This window comes from Pogoniulus pusillus, chromosome 31 (genome assembly GCF_015220805.1).
Source record: "Pogoniulus pusillus isolate bPogPus1 chromosome 31, bPogPus1.pri, whole genome shotgun sequence".
Lineage (NCBI taxonomy): Eukaryota > Metazoa > Chordata > Aves > Piciformes > Lybiidae > Pogoniulus > Pogoniulus pusillus.
In genome coordinates this window covers 13647391-13662917 of record NC_087294.1, presented here as the reverse complement: position 1 = coordinate 13662917, position 15527 = coordinate 13647391, and the positions used below count along the sequence as shown (strand labels likewise).

Here is a 15527-nt window from a genome sequence, read left to right as displayed (position 1 = left end):
CGCCGCGCCAGGCCTTTGGGAGGCGGTGAGGCTAGCGGGGAAGCAGCTCCACAGCAGGTCGCAGGCAGCGGGGCCACATCGCTGGACTGTAGCGGGAAAGACAGGGAGAGCGAAACGGGGGCGCTGCGTTCCCCTCCTCTCCGAGAGAAGGCACAGGCCGTCGTGAAGAGTGAAGTGGCACTGCCTGTGCCGTGGTTTACGTCTGTTGCCCCTGTCCTGTCCCAGGGTAGAAGTGAGCAGAGGCTGTCTCTGTGCCTCCTTTCCTGCCATGTTATCAGCTCACAGACACGATAGACATTGATCAATCCCGTCTCAGTCTTCTCCCAGGCAACCAGCAACAGAACAAGAGGACACAGTCTCAAGTTGTGCCAGGGAAAGTCTAGGCTGGATGTTAGGGAGTTGTTGGCAGAGAGAGTGATTGGCATTGGAATGGGCTGCCCAGGGAGGTGGTGGAGTCACCGTCCCTGGAGGTGTTGGAGCAAAGCCTGGCTGGGGCACTTAGTGCCATGGTCTGGTTGACTGGACAGGGCTGGGTGCTAGGTTGGACTGGATGATCTTGGAGCTCTCTTCCAACCTGGTTGATTCTGTGGTTCTCCTCAGCCAAGTAGTTGGTGTATCTGAGTCACTAGATTCTCATACTGCATTAGAAGTGTCTGAATTTTATCCTCTAAGGCTTTTATTGTTACCAGATAATAAACTTCTCAGTCCAGCTTCACGTTAAGTCTTGCTGCAGTGCTCTAACGTCAGTACACTTCCATTAAAACATAACTCTGACGTTTGAATTAGGGCGCTGCTGATCTGCCTTTACGAAGCAAACAAGCGACATTCAAACACCACTACGTGGTGCCAAAGACCAGGCAGAAAAGAAAGTGAAACTCGCATGTTCAGGAGGAGACACAAGATAAAGCAACTGCAAGGAGCTCAGCTTCTGTTTTCAGTAAATGAGAAGCAAGGTCAGCAGAATGGCAGAATTGGAAGCAAACCATTTGCAGCTGTGACAGTTTGGGTGTCAGCTGCCCCCTGCTCATATGAAATCACCCAGGCTAGACTCAGCCAGCTGGAAATTAAGGAAGCTTTAGAGAATTATAGAACCAAGCAGGTTGGAAGAGACCTCCAAACTCATCCACTCCAACCTAGCACCCAGCCCTGGCCAATCAACCAGACCATGGCACTAAGTGCCTCATCCAGGCTTTGATTCAACACCTCCAGGCACAGTGACTCCACCACCTCCCTGGGCAGCCCATTCCAGTGCCAATCACTCTCTCTGCCAACAACTTCCTCCTAACATCCAGCCTATGCCTCCCCTGGCACAACATGAGACTGTGTCCCCTTGTTCTGTTGCTGCTTGCCTGGCAGCAGAGCCCAACCCCACCTGGCTACAGCCTCCCTGCAGGCAGCTGCAGGCAGCAATGAGCTCTGCCCTGAGCCTCCTCTGCTGCAGGCTGCACACCCCCAGCTCCCTCAGCCTCCCCTCATAGGGCTGCGCTCCAGGCCCCTCCCCGGCTTTGTCGCCCTCCTGTGGACACGTTCGGTACTGCAACATCTCTCTTGAGGAGTCCAGAACTGGACACAGCACTCATGGTGTGTATTTACAGCTTAGCACAATACACAAGCAGACATTTATAATCTCTACAGCTCTATACAGAAATATACAAGTTAAAGATAAAACAGAAACACAGGAACCCCCCCCCCCAGAAACCAGAGTCTCCAGGAGGGGCTCCCAACCACCCTTCCACCCCTCTACCTTATCCGAGTTTGCCTTACGTACACGTCGAGATGAAGGATCAGCAAGGGGGGATTAGAAAGAAAAATTAGTCACACAGAAAGCAGGCCAGGAAGAAAATTAAGTTCCCTGACTTGAAAATAAGATTTTAAATTCATTTTATTCCTTATGTGTATACAATGCAGTTAAAAAGGGATGTTGAAAAGGGATTAAAACGGGATGCTGCAAAATATTTACATGGTTATGTGCTGCAGTATATTTATAGGATCTTGTGATAATAAAATGTCATCTACAGTGTTCTTCCTACAGAGAGAGGGAGCTTTGAGAGGAGGCGAGCTACAAAATTACCAGCCCTTAGTTTTCAGGACGTTAGGGGGCACCACGACCTCACAGACCTAAAATTATGTAAGTGCAGCTATTTTTCATCTTCAGCGTAAACTGGGAACAGCATAAAATAGCAAAAGCTACTCACAGAATTAACCAGGTTGGAAAACCCTCCCAGAGTTGTTCCCTAGTGTGAGATTAGGATATGGCTCTTAATAAAATCTCCAACAACAGACAGCTCAGGCTACACCTGTAACAGTAATGAAACTAACAGATCAGTATAAGCAGCTTGCTTTCAAGTCTTGATTTAAATCTTAACTTTATCTTCAGGGGGGTTATTCTGGAAATACATTTTCAGCTCAAGCCTCTAAGGTATTACAGCATTTGTTCAACATCTGCCTAGGCAGAGCACACAGTGAGCTCAGGATGGAGCTGCTTTAAATCCAGGTCCTTGTGTGGTGCTTGGGATAGTTACCATGACCTAGCATACTGCATCACCAACCATAGAATCACAGAGTCATAGAGTCATAGAATGGGCTGGGCTGGAAGAAACCCCTAAAGGTCATCCAGTCCAACCCCCTCTGCAGTCAACAGGGACATCCTCTACTAGAGCAGGCTGCCCAAAGCCCTGTCCAACCTCACCTTGAATATCTCCAGGGGTGGAGCCATAACAATGACCTGTAAATCTCACACCAGGGGACTTCACTAGTCAGCTCTGACATGCAGACCTGACAGGTGGAAGTGATTTACTAAGCAGGGGATTTACTCAGCAGGGGATTTCCTTAGCAGACCTGTCTGGGCAGGAATTGGAAAGATGTGTGTGCAGAGGATTGCTGTTCTTGAAGGAGCATGACAGCTGTGACTTCAAGCACTGGCTTACAGGCCTGAAGAACAAGATGCCTTGCTGTTACTCCTCTGCCTGCAGCTGAATGATCATGTGCCTGATGCAAGAGATAAGCAGCTGGACGACAAGCTTAGAAGCAAGATGCCTATCATTCCTGGAAGCTGTCTTCCAGGAGTTCTGGAAGGCTGGCCTTCCTAGAGTTCTCATGGTTTGACCTGAGGGCTTGCTCACATCAGCTGTGAAGGATGATTTTCAGTGGAATCCTACCTCCTAACATTTAAAGGACATATGGTTTGCTGCACAAAAAGAGATCATAGGGTAGTAGTGTGCTTTCAGCATGGATGAAATAATCAACCATCAAAAATGTCCACGTTGCAAGCTGACTGGCAGCAGGGAAAAGTATGACATAATACATGAGAAACTCTCTCTAATTTATGTAAGTGGAAAGCATGAGTCATAGTCTTGGGAACTGGGCTAGGGAGTGACTGGATTCCACCGAGTAAAACAAGGTTCTATTGCTACACTTTCCAGTTTCTCTGCTGCCTGAATATGGCCACCTCAGTAAAACTCTTGATGGAGGCTGCAGTTCAAACTAACTGAGGTCCTGTGTAGTACAAGAGTGTGCTGGTTTGAGGCCAATGGGAATATTTTAATGAGAGGGTAGGCTGTGAAAAGGAAACAATGGTGATGTCTACTTCACTCATAGGCTTGCTGAGACATATTAAAAACAAGGACACAAACATAAATAAGTCAGTCTGTCTGTTGGATTTGGTGTCTGTGTTTTCTCCCTGGGCTTCTGCTGTTCTGCTTGGATCTGTGTGACCCAACTAAACATTCTGCTTCTAACCGCCCTTGCCGATCCTCACTACTCACCTTGCACATAAGGCAGACTCTAGGATAAGGTAGAGGGGAGGAAAGAAGGTGGAAGGGTGGTTGGGAGCCCCTCCTGGGGACTCTGATTTCTGGGAGGGCTGCTGTGTTTCTGTATTACCTTTGACCTGTCTATAACTTGTCTATGACTGTCTATGAAGTCTCCTCCTCTGTGATCTGTGCTAAATTGTGTGGTCCTGCTCTGGCAGGGGTTTGGATTTGATCATCTCCTTGGGTCCCTTCCTGCCCCTAATATCCTGTGATAACTGTAAATATTTGTAATATATTGCAAATATCTGTTTGCATATTGTGCTAAGCTGTGAATATAAAACTTCATGCCTTAATTTCCAGCTGACTGAGTCTAGTCTGGGAGATTTCATTGTGTGTGGGAGCTGGTAACTCCCAAACCACCACAAAGAAACAGACTAAGGTAGTCAGTAGCTGCTAGAGTGTTATCTGTCCTCTGCAGCCTGAAACAGCCAAGAGAGGGTCAATGTTTCAGTCTACAGACCTGTGTATGTGACAATCCAGTTCAGGGTTGCTGTGCTGGCAGAAATCCTGTTCTCATGTTATCAGTCATGCAAAGATTATTACCCACTGGCAGTCTCTCAGACCTTCTGCATCATAAGCTTGTGCCTGTAGACAGGTATACCATGAACAGAAAGCCTCCAAAGAGTAATATATTTGTAAGCTAGAACATAGTGCCTGAGAAAATACCTCCAGACTTGAGTTTATTTATATGGCACACAAAATACATCTAAAACACCCTACAAATGGAAATGAAAACCACAGCTTCTCTCTCTTGAGATGCTCACAGCCCTGAAGGTACCCCAGGGAACTGGCCAAAGGCAAAGGATAGGAACAGAGAGTGAAAGTGACATGATCAGCCTGGTAACCACTCCAGCTTTTTTTTGGCAGGACAAGGGGTAATGGGTTTGGAGTGGCAGAGGGGAGATTGAAACTGGATGTTAGGAAGAAGTTCTTTCCAGTGAGGGTGTTGAGACACTGGCACAGGTTGCCCAGGGAGGTTGTGGCTGCTCCCTTCCTGGAGGTGTTCAAGGCCAGGTTGGACGAGGCCTTGAGCGACCTGTTCTAGTGGGAGGTGTCCCTGCCTATGGCAGGGGGGTTGGAACTGGATGGTCTTTGAGGTTCCTTCTAACCTAAAGCATCCTGTGATTGTATGATCTCACCCCCACTACCAAAACTTTGCCACACAAACCCAATAGAGCTCGGTATGGGATGAAACTGTCCTTGTCCACACAGACTTTCAGGGAGTTACTCAGAAAGGTTATGGTCTCTGAGAAAGGGAAGGAGGTACAAAGATGACTCTGCACTTGCTTGAAATGAGTCTCCTAGATCTCTGAGGAGTCTGCAGTTTGGGGTTGGCTAACAACCTCTATGCACTGAAAGGCTGCAGGGTGTTAACTGGAAACTGTTCACACTTCTTCAGAAAAGCCATTTTGTAAATTCCCATATCCCCTCTGCTCTACAGACACTGATTTTCAAAAATCCCTTTTGTGGAGAAAAAAAAAAACCTTCACCTATCTTTCTGGTACTGAAATGAGCTTAGTGCTGTGTTTTTAACTATAATTGGATGCTCCATCAGAGAGCCACAAAGTGACACAGAATCACAGAATTAACCAGCTTGGAGAAGACCTTTAGGATCATCGAGTCCAACCTATCACCAACCCTTCTAAATTAACTACACCATGGCACTAAGTGCCTCATCCAGCCTTCTCTTAAACACCTCCAGGGATGGGGACTCCACCACCTCCCTGGGCTGCCTGTTCCAATGCCAATCACTCTATGAAGAACTTCTTCCTAACATCCAGCCTAAACCTGCCCTGGTGCAGTGTGAGGCTGTGTCCTCTTGTTCTCTCACTGGGTGCCTGGCAGAAGAGACCAACTCCACCTGGCTGCAGCCTCCTTTCAGGTTTAAGCTTTCTAAATTTCAGTGAAAGGCTTTGACCAGTTTCAGTGAACTGTGACTGAGGTGTTACTTTTACATGTTCTCTAACAGGCAGAATTAGAAACATGTACAGCAAACACCAGTACACAGAGAGCCAGCAGAGAGCCATGAATAGAAATGATTTCTCAAATGTAAGTTATTGAGCAATGACACAGAGGGAGTCTCAAATGAGTACAAACAGCATGAACTACCTGAAGGAAGGTTGTAGCCATCTGAGGGTTGGTCTCTTCTCCCAAGCACCCAATGACAGAACAAGAGGACACAGTCTCAAACTGCACCAGGGCAGGTTTAGGCTGGATGTTAGCAAGTTCTTCACAACAACAGTGATTGGCATTGGAATGGGCTGTCCATGGAGGTGGTGGAGTCACTGTCCCTGGAGGTGTTTAAAAGGAGACTGGATGAGGTACTCAGTGCCATGATTTAGTTAATTAGAAGGGTTAGGTGATAGGTTGGACTGGATGATCTTAAAGGTCTTTTCCACCCTGGTTAATTCTGTGATTCTGTGACACAATGCTGGTTATACACAAGGGTGTGCTGGTTTAAAACAGGAAGCTTGTTTTGAGTGCTTCTAGCTTCAATGCAAAGTTTGATTGCCACAAAAGGAACAGATAGAATGAAAAAAAGCAAAGCATTTTGTTCTGCAAAACAACCCACTGCATTATTTTCTATTCTTCTCTGCACTGCAGTTTGTACCAGCTTTGAAATGGGGAGAACTGTTGCTAGGGAATCTTTACCCACTTGGTATCTGAAGTTTCAGCCCTGCAGAAAAGAGTTTTTAATATACTTAACAGCATAAAATTAAAACCTATGGCCTCGTTTAATGACTTCTTTCCAGTGCAAACCTGCTTCCAGCTATGGGCCTCTTTCCTGGGAGCAACCCAACTACCAGAACAAGTAACGCACTTTTGTAAGCTGCAGGTCAAAATGACTTCAGTGACAGCAGCTGCAAGCCCTCCCTGAGTGCTTTCCTTATCTCAGCTGTGAGCAAGCAGGCTCAGACAGCCTTTCTGCTCCACACTGATCCCTCCCTTCTGCTGAGCAACTGTCTATGCAGTGAAACAAAGCAAGGAACTGATGCAAGCAAAAAGCAAACAAGCCTCCCTCTCCTGCTTTGCTGGCTCACCTGGGTCCAGTTCCTAGCACTAGTTCACTTGGTGGCTGTGTAAGCAGCATGGATAAACTCCAAGGGAAATGCAGTGGATGGTGGAACAAGTGGGCAGGACTGCAGAGATGGCTTGGACCAGATGGAGGTCCCTTCCAACCCAGACCATTCTATGATTGATTCTATGACTGGGGCAGGAGAAAAGCTGCTCAGACTGCCTTAACACATGCCCTGCATTGCAAACAAATAGCAAAATGTGGCCACAGTTATCTTAAACTGATAAGGATCTGAAGGAGTTGGTCTCTTCTCCCAGGCACCCAGTGACGGAACAAGAGGACACAGTCTTCAACTGCACCAGGGCAGGTTTAGCCTGGACATTAGGAAGAAGTTCTTCACAGCAAGAGTGATTGGCATTGGAATGGGCTGCCCAGGGAGGTGGTGGAGTCACAATCCTTGGAGGTGTTTAAGAGGAGGCTGGATGAGACACTTCATGCATGGTTTAGTTAATTAGAAGGTGTTAAGTGATAAGTTGGACTTGATGATCCTAGAGGTCATTTCCAACCTGGTTAATTCTGTGATTCTGTGAAATTTGGGCCTGCTTAAGGTGTGATGTTAAAATAATGGAAGTGCATAAGTGACATCACTAAGGCACATCTCAAAGCAAACCTCTTACAGGGAGACATGGCCAGACTCCACTGGGGCAGTGCAGAATCTCCTTTATTACAGACAGAACTACCTTTTTATAACAGGGACAGGGCATTAACATAAAACAGACAACTTACAGCCTTCTTTTGCTAACAGACTCTTCCCTTCCATGCCTTGTTTTTTCCCTCAGGACCACCTGGCCCATCATCTTAGCTGGCCTGTTATCTTAGCCTTCTTTTCTCTCCCACAGAGAGGCCTCTCTAAGTCCTGGGACCCAAGGCCTTTAACAGCTCTACACAGCTCATTATTTTTCTTTCTTGAAATTCTCCTTTTTGCATTCCCACAATCTTTCATCCATACTTTGTAGAAAAATCATGGGGGAATTCTATTACCCTCTCCTTTGAGATTTCCAATGTGGAAAAGGCCAAGACAAAGTTAAACTTGGGACAATTTTTGGGTAACCACAATCAGCTGTATCCATTACATATCCATGGCTACATTCTCTGGTTTTCCTGGCCTAGCTGTGTTTGTTCTTTGCCATCATAGAATGGTCCAGGCCAGAAGGGACCTCCAGAACTCATCCAATCTACTCCCCTGCAGTCAGCAGGGACATCCCCACTAGACCAGGGTCACCCAGGGCCCCCGTCAAGCCTCATCTTGAATGTCTCCAGGGAAGGGGCCTCAACCACCTCCCTGGGGAACCTCTTCCAGTGCTCCACCACCCTCATAGTAAAGAACTTGGTCCTAACATCCAACCTGAATCTGCTCTTCTGCTTGAAACCACTGCCCCTCATCCTGTCATGGCAGGCCTTTGCTGACAGCTTCTCTCCATCTTTCCTGTAGGCCCCCTTCAGGTACTGGCAGGCTGCTATTAGATCCCCCAGAGCCTCCTCCTCTCCAGACTGCAACCCCTGCTCCCTCAGAATGTCCTCATAATAGAGCTGCTCCAACCCTCGGATCATTTTTGTGGCCCTCCTCTGGACCTGCTCCATCAGCTCCATGTCCTTCCTATAATGAGGGCTCTAGAACTGAACGCAGCACTACAGGTGAGGTCTCAGCAGACCGGAGCAGAGCAAAAGTGCCAGAATCCCCTCTCTGGCTCTGCTAGAGAGACTTCTTTGGATGCAGCCCAGGCTGTGCTTTGCCTTCTATGCTGCAAGCTCACGCTGCCTGCTCACGTCCAGCTTCTGGTCCATCAGCACAGCACCCCCAAGTCCTTTTCCACAGGGCTGCTCCCAAAAACCTCATCCCCCAGCCTGTACTGGTAGTGAGGATTGTTCCAGCCCAGCTGCAGAACCTGCACTTGGCTCTTGCTGAACCTCCTGAGGTTCACCTGGACACACCACCTCTCCAGGTCCCTCTGCATGCCCATCCTGTGCCTCTGATGTATCAACAGCACCACTCAGCTTGGTGCAGTTCTGCACACTTGCTGATGGTGCCATTGATCCCCAAAGTCTATAAGCAGAGCCCCTCGTCCCTGGGTGGGCTCGAACCACCAACCTTTCGGTTAACAGCCGAACGCGCTAACCGATTGCGCCACAGAGACGTGCTGCTGCCTGGCATCCACTTCTGCTGCCACCCCCAAGAAGCTTTGAGTAGCAAAAGTCAGCATGTAGAAACCCTGGGAACAGCTTTCTCTTCTGTGTGGCAGGCAGGCTATGAAGGCTCGTTCGGTTGGATTAGTTTGTTTTCTTCTTTGAGAGTGATTTCCCATTGGAATGGGCTGCCCAGGGAGGTGGTGGAGTCACCATCCCTGGAGGTCTTCAAGAAAAGACTGGATGAGGCACTTGGTGCCATGGTCTGGTTGACTGGATAGGGCTGGGGGACAGGTTGGACTTGGATGATCTTGGAGGTCTCTTCCAACCTGGTTGATTCTATGATCCTATGTGAACTGCGGCATCCTAAATCACGATCAATAAATCTGTGCATTGGTTTGACAGCATTCATCATCCAAGAGATAAATCAAAGGGAAGGAGAGAGTGGCTGCAGCAAATACTCCCCAGAATCTCCCCTCCACCCCCCAGAATCTACAGCATTACAGGCAACACTTCACCTGACCTATTTATTCTCTGCTAGGCTGGCAGAACTGCCTGTGGGATCTCTGATGCTTTTCTACCCCAGGGGCACTCCATTTTTGCAAGGAGTCACCAAAAAAAACCCTTCTCCGGTGAGAATCCATTCTCTCCTATGTCTGCTGTTGAATAGGTTTCCAAAACACATGGATTTCAGCCTGGCAGCACACTGGCTGTGCCAACAGGATGCACGCACAAGCTCTGTTTGTTGACTCACTTTCCTAGAGGGAGTTGAAAACAGCAGTGCCACCTGGGAAAACAGTCCACTGACCAGAAGGAAAGCTGCAAATGGGAGACCAAAAAAAGGCTTCACTGGGGCAATCTCCAGGGAACTTAATCAGAACTAAAAAGGGATATGAAAAAAATCCTAATAAATAGGAGAGTGTAAGAGCTCCTTCCAGATCCGCATCATCCAGCTGCCCTTTTCCAGCAGCCCTTGCCTAACGCTGGAACTACGCTATCCAGCAGGCAGCAGCACTGGCACGCTGCACCAGGCAGATTGTGTAACCAGAAGCTGACTGCTTACGTCCAGCCCATGGCTGTCAGCAAGAGAATTAAATCCAAGTCTCCCTTATGGATTCCTGGAAAAACCAATGTCCTTTTGCCCCAGACTTTTGTTTTGTCTGTTAGGGAAGCTGAACTATTTCTGAGACCAAGTATTGATCCCCATCTCAAAGCACAGCTCCTAAATAACCGAGGACAGAGGCCATGGGGATGTGATTTCACAACAGCAGATGCTGGGTGACAGTGCTACGTAAGTTGCAGGAGTCATCAACAGCTTGCACAATCTTCTGGTGTATTTTAACGTGTCTGGGGAACTTGTTCCGTGACTCCTATGTTACTGAATGTCCAAATCAGTTACCTCACTTACTAAGGGTTCGCAGCATCACAGGATGGTAGAGTTGGAAGGGACACCTGGAGATCTTCAAGTCATAGAATGGTTTAGGTTGGAAGGGACCTCAAAGACCATCCAGTTCCAATCCCCTGCTATAGGCAGGGACACCTCCCACTAGAACAGGTCGCTCAAGGCCTCATCCAACCTGGTCTTGAAGACCTCCAGGGAGGGAGCAGCCACAGCCTCCCTGGGCAACCTGTGCCAGTGTCTCACCACCCTCACTGCAAACAACTATCTTTCTAACATCAAGTTTTAATCTCCTCTCTGCCACTTTAAACCCATTACTCCTTGTCTTGTCATTCCAAGACCTTCTAAATAGTCCCTCCCCAGCCTTCCTGTAGGCTCCTTTCAGATACTGGAAGGCCACTTCAAGGTCTCCTTGAAGCTTTCTCTTCTCTAGGCTACAGAGCCCAACTCAGCCTGTCCTCATAGCAGAGCTGCTGCAGCCCTCTCAGCATCTTGGTGGCCTCTTGTTGAAAAGGAATTTATTTGCCAAAGTACAGTTTGTTCATGTGAATCGTGGTGAGCAAATGGGAGAGATCTGGTTTGGCATATCCTGTGCTCCTAATCACAGAAACATCCAGGTGGGAAAAGCTCCTCAAAATCACCAAGTCAAACCCAGAACCCTACTCAACAAGATTCACCTTAAACCATATCCCTAAGCACCACATCCAAACAACCCTTAAACACATCTAAGGTTGGTGACTCCACCATCTCCCTGGGCAGCTCATCCCAGTCCCTGACCACTCTCTCCATGAAAAACTTCTTAATGTCCAGTCTAAACTTACTCAGCCTCAGCCATTCCCCCTAGTTCTGTCTCCAATTACCTGTGAGCAGAGCCCAGCACCAACCTCCCCCCAACCTCCCTTCAGGTAGCTGCAGACAGCGATGAGCTCTGCCCTCAGCCTCCTCTGTTTCACACTAACCAGCCCCAGCTCCCTCAGTCACTCCTCATCAGATTTATTCTCCAGGCCCTTTCCCAGCTCTCTTGGCCTCCTCTGGACCCACTCCAGCACTTCCACATCTCTTGTATTGCAGTGCCCAAAACTGAACACAGTACTCGAGGTGTGGCCTCACCAGAGCAGAGTCCGAGGGGACAATCACCTCCCTGCTCCTGCTGGACACAGCATTTCTAATCACATCCAGGATACCATTGGCTTTCTTGGCCACCTGGGCACACTGCTGGCTCCTGTTCACCTGCCTGCCTATTACAGCACCCAGATCCCTTTCTACCAGGCAGCTCTCCAGCCACACTGCCCCAGACCTGTAGCACTGCTTGAGGTTGTTGTGAGCCCATCCTTCTTTTCCACTTTCCTTTCCCAGGTTTGTTGCAAGAAATAACTGTAACACATCCTCTTAACTTTTGCACCTTCCACACCAATGCATACAGCTCTTAACAACTCCACTGAGAGCCCCGAGTGTGGCAAAGGCAGGCAGGGAGAACAGAATTCCATTCACCAGCAGTCTTACTCCAGTGTTTACTTTAACCTTTCTGTGATTACAGGGAAAACTAACAGAGTTTTCTCTGGGGACTTCACCAATTTCCTAAGCATTGCATCACCTCTCCAGTTACATGGCATTTGGTATCCTACAACCCCGTGTAAGCAACAGTATCTCTTACCGGATACAGCACAGCGCACACAGTGACTACACCATTAGTTTGCCAAGTTTAATTTGCACTTGTTGACTTATTAATCAGACTCAAATAGCAAGACCTAGCTGCCTTCTGTTACAGGTATTCCAATGTTCTGCTTAGTGCAGTAAGTAGAAATCGACTTGCTATGTAGTTCTTGAGTTACCTCCTCCCACGAGTTAATTTAAAACCAAGAGAATAGGAATTCTGGATACAAGGAGCTTTGCAGAAAGACAGCAGCAGCATGGCACAGGAAAGCAGACAGGAGGTCATTTACTGAGATTTGAAAGAATAAAAGAATGGGTGACATCAAAAAGGAGTTGATCAGGCAGGCCTTGCAGCCAAACATTTAAGGTGACTCTTGTAGAGTAGGGTTATAGGTTGGACTCGGTGATTCTGAAGGTCTTTTCCAACCTGGATGTTTCTGTGATTTTGAATTTGAAGCAGAAGGCAAATCACATCTTGGGCTGCATCTAAAGCAGCGCTGCCAGCAGAGTCAGAGAGGGAATTCTACCACCTTGCTCTGCTTTGCTGAGACCTCACCTTCAGTACTGTGTTCAACGCTGGAGCCCTCTGTATGGAAGGACATGTTGCTGATGGAGCAGGTCCGGAAGAGGGCTACAAAAATGATCTGCTACAAAGCCAGGCTGAGGGAGCTGGGGTTGTTCAGCCTGCAATAGAAGAGGCTCTCAGCAGACCTAATAGCAGCCTGCCAGTACCTGAAGAGGGCTGCAGGAATGCTGCAGAGAGACTGTTTGCAAAGGGCTGCAGGGACAGGATGAGGGCAATGGCTTCAAACTAGAGCAGAGTAGATTTAGATTGGATGTTAGGAAGAGATTCTGGACTGTGAGGGAGGTGAAACACTGGAACAGGTTGCCCAGGGAGGTTATGGCCCCATCCCTGGAGATATTCAAAGTGAGGCTGGACAGGGCCATGGGCAACCTGACCTAGTTGAGGATGTCCCTGACAGCTGCAGAGAGGGTTGGAGAGGATGACCTTTGGAGGTCCCTTCCAACCCAGACCACTTCTAGAAACACCAAGGGCAGCTGCAAGAGGACAAAACTCAGCTAAATAAGGCTGGTGCCTCGGCAGTACAATAACAACACTGACGTAGTGAGTAATGCAACTGAAGACAGAAGATAAGAGGGATGAAATAATGCTGAGAACTGATATGGTTCAGAGCAAGGTTTTGCCAGGGGGGAAATGCAGTAGAACTGGTAACTGTGAACCATGGAGAACAAAGTGGGGGCTGGGCAGACACTGACCTAACTTTCCAATTGCTCTCAGCAGACTCCAGAAAGCTGATGACATCAGAGCAGGGGAAACGAAAGCTTCACATCTCCTTTCTTAAAGAGGGAAACGGAACCAAACCAGAGTTGTATCATCAATTATAAATGGCACAGGGGAAGCATTTTGGGAAATGGAAAACCCCAAGGTTCCTCAGCAGGGAAAGATTCCCCTCTCGTTCCAGCTGAGAGCATGTCACTGGAAAGTCCCCGCCTTGGGGAAAAAAAAATACATCTGCTGAGTAAAGAAATTGCATAAGCAGCGAAAACAGCAAGAGGAACAAAGTCAGATGACTTTAAAGGAGTTTACTTTCAGGTTAGCATTTCCTTGGATGGCAATAGTTTCAAGTTCAGACAAGAAAAGTCTCACTGGAGTGAAAAATGGCTGTTAAGTGCCACTGCTGCTGTTTGCCATAAGAAGAAAGCTCCTTTATTAAAAAAGCTGAGAATGCTGTGGATTTTCTGCTAGTGAGAATAGTCTGCAACTGCCTGAAGGGAGGCTGCAGCCAGGTGGGGTTAGTCTCTTCTGCCAGGCAAGCAGCAACAGAACGAGGGGACACAGTCTCAAGTTGTGCCAGGGGAGGTACAGGCTGGATGTTAGGAGGAAGTTGTTGGCAGAGAGAGTGATTGGCATTGGAATGGGCTGCCCAGGGAGGTGGTGGAGTCGCTGTCCCTGGAGGTGTTCAAGCCTGGATGAGGCACTTAGTGCCATGGTCTGGTTGATTTGGATAGGGCTGGGTGCTAGGTTGGACTGGATGTGTTTGGAGGTCTCTTCCAACCTGGCTGATTCCATGATCCCAGTGGCAAAGTAGATACCCAGGAGCATTACAGATCTGTAAAATGAGAAATGACTGTCTGGCAAGTTTGTGGGATGTTTTTTTCCCCTTCACTCAGACATCCTTCCAGCAAAGGAAATGGTCCTTAACAAAGCTCTTCCTCACAACTCACTGGCCATGGCTCTTTGTCTTACAAGCAAGTTCAATGCTGGGAACTCTTCCAGAAAATGAGGCAAAAGCATAGCTGGTCACCCTGGGACAGGAACAAAATTCCAGGCTTCATAACTAACATTCATCAAAATAAAAAATATTGACATAAATTATTACCCTGCTCTGAAATGAATCAACTCTCAATGAAAGTGCTTCACAGTGATTAATCACAAGAACATTACCTCCAAATCTGGAACCAGCTCCAGTGACAGCACTTTCTAGCTGTGATCTAGGAAAATAACCAACAGAGATGTAATTCTGCTTCTCCTCTTTCCCAGCTGCTGACTGCTGCTGCATACTGACCAGTGTATAGGGCAGCCCAACCCTGCTAGCAAACAACACATGCCAGTTCTGCAGGTGCTGTGTGCACTGCCCCTTCTCCTGCCCTACCAGAGAATCACAGAATTAGCCACGCTGGAAAAGACCTTCAAGAACATCAAGTCCAGCCTATTGCCAAACACCATCTAATGAAGCCATGGCACCAAGTGTCTCATCCAGTCTCCTTTTAAACACCTCCAGGGGTGGTAACTCCACCACCTCCCTGGGCAGCCCATTCCAATGCAAATCACTCTTGCTGTGAAGAACTTCTTCCTAACATCCAGCCTAAACCTGCCCTGGAATAGCTTGAAACTCTGTCCTCACCTTCTGTCACTGCTTGTCTGGGAGAAGAGACCAACCCCACCTGGCGACAACCTCCTTTCAGGCAGTTGTAGAGAGCAATGAGCTCTGCCTTGAGCCTCCTCTTCTCCAGGCTGCACACCCCCAGCTCCCTCAGGTGCCCTTCACGTGGAATGAAAGGAAAAGATTAAAAGAAATGGGCTCAAGTTGTGCATGGGGATGTTTATATTGAATATTAGGAACAATATCAGTACTGAGAGTGGTGAGGCATTGGAACAGGCTGCCCAGGGAGGTGGCAGTCTCCCCTGAGCCTCTTCTCCAGGCTAACCACCCCCAGCTGTTTCTCACAGAGCTGTGCTCCAGCCCCCCTCACCAGCCTTGGTGCCCTTCTCTGGACACATTTGAGTATCTCAACATCTTTCTTAAAGTGAGGGGCACTGAACTCAGATTCAGCACTCCTGAGAGCACTATCTCAACACACTACCCTCAAGCCATAACTGTTATTTATGAAACTGCCACCTCCTCACCTCCTCTCAGATTTGGGAAGAGGATCAATTAGC

General features: G+C 48.0%; 1 non-coding gene across 1 annotated transcript; it reads right to left on the bottom strand.

Moving 5' to 3' along the window:
* Window positions 1-8949: 8949 nt before the first annotated feature.
* Window positions 8950-9023, bottom strand: TRNAN-GUU (transfer RNA asparagine (anticodon GUU)). Its single transcript has one exon. It is a non-coding gene; the product is annotated as a tRNA-Asn (tRNA).
* Between the last annotated feature and the right edge of the window lie 6504 nt (window positions 9024-15527).